Below are 1,623 nucleotides of genomic sequence, written 5' to 3' on the forward strand. Positions count from 1 at the left end.
AAAACAAGTAATGGCCTCAATCATATGCAAGCATATAAATACACTAAATAATAGACATATAGACTGAAACAAAGTAAAGATTGCAATCATAGAGAAGAAAACACACAAGAATAAAATATTATAGTTAAATAATGTAACCATGCAATTAAGCTCAAAATCTCACAGGTTGTGTGTTCTTTGGCTCAAAAAATCATGTTCCAAATACAACTTCAAACAAATTTAACACAGAAAATTTTAATTTTTAATTTAAATTAGTGAAAATTTTCAAAAATAGGGTCCTAGAAAGAAACTTATTATTTTTCAACCAAGTAGTACTTAAATACAAACAATCAACTACACATGCAATCTATTATGCAATGCAACAATGAACTAGTAAAGAAAATAAGACATTGGTGTTGAGATGAGAATAACTAACCCATGGAGATCGGTATCGACCTCCCCACACTTAAAGATTGCACCGTCTTCGGTGCATGCTGAGATGTGCAGGTGGATGGGCTGCTACAACTGATGTTTTTCTCTAGTGATTGTACAGATGGACTTGCTTGTTGCCCCATATAGAAATTTCCTTTTCCCTTTCTCGGTGGCCAGCCTGAAAGAAGAGGAAAAAGAAGAAAAAGTAACCCAGAAATAAAGATAAGAAAATAAATAAAGTCTGGGTGGGTTAATACCAAATAATGAGGGTCTCAATTACGTGGTAGCTACAACATGCAAGTGAGAAAACAATAGAAGCACATGGCATACCAGTGTTGCAAAATTTGCAACAAATGGGAGGAGTGTGGGTAATGAAAGACAATAAAAATTCATGTCAATGCCAAATTAATACAAGTATCATAAAAGATTAGCATTGACTTAAATAATATTACCCAACAGTGTAGAACAAGTCACTGAGCACAAAAATAATACCAGAAAAGATGCAACAGTTGAATATGAACAAGTAACACCAACGAAAAAATAATAAATTTAGAAAAGAAAAGAAAAATATGCACAAAATTAAAATGCAATGAATGAAATATGCAAATAAATTAAGTAAAATAGAATTGAAGTGAAGAGGGATGAGAAGTTAAAGAGATAAAGTAAGAAAGAAAGGAAAAAGAAGAAAAGATAGAAGAAATTAGGATTAAAAAAGAAAAGATAAGATAATTGGCACGGAGCTGAATAAGTTGTGCGGCGCAGGCGACGCGGACGCGTGGTGTGCGATAAGGTCAGGTGACGCAGACGCGTAGGTCTCGCGATCGCATGGCCTGGTTTATGTGATTGGCGCGAGTGCAGCCCCGCGTTCGCGCAACTCTCTGTTTCAAACTCATTTTGCCAAAAATCTGGGTGACGCGATTGCGTGAATGGCCATTTTTGAAAAACAATGCGGACGCATGAGGCACGCGTTTGCATGGTAGGGCTTGTCCTTCTAGCACGAGTACAGCTGGTGGACGAAATTGTGATACAAGAATTCCAGGCACTGTTAGAGAAGCTCACAACTCCGTTCAACTAACCAGCAAGTGTACTGGGTCGTCCAAGTAATAAACCTTACGTGAGTAAGGGTCGATCCCACAGAGATTGTTGGTATGAAGCAAGCTATGGTTACCTTGTAAATCTCAGTTAGGCAGATTAAATTGGTTTATGGGTTTT

The sequence above is a fragment of the Arachis duranensis genome, chromosome 4 (genome assembly GCF_000817695.3).
Source record: "Arachis duranensis cultivar V14167 chromosome 4, aradu.V14167.gnm2.J7QH, whole genome shotgun sequence".
In the NCBI taxonomy this organism is placed as follows: Eukaryota; Viridiplantae; Streptophyta; class Magnoliopsida; order Fabales; family Fabaceae; genus Arachis; species Arachis duranensis.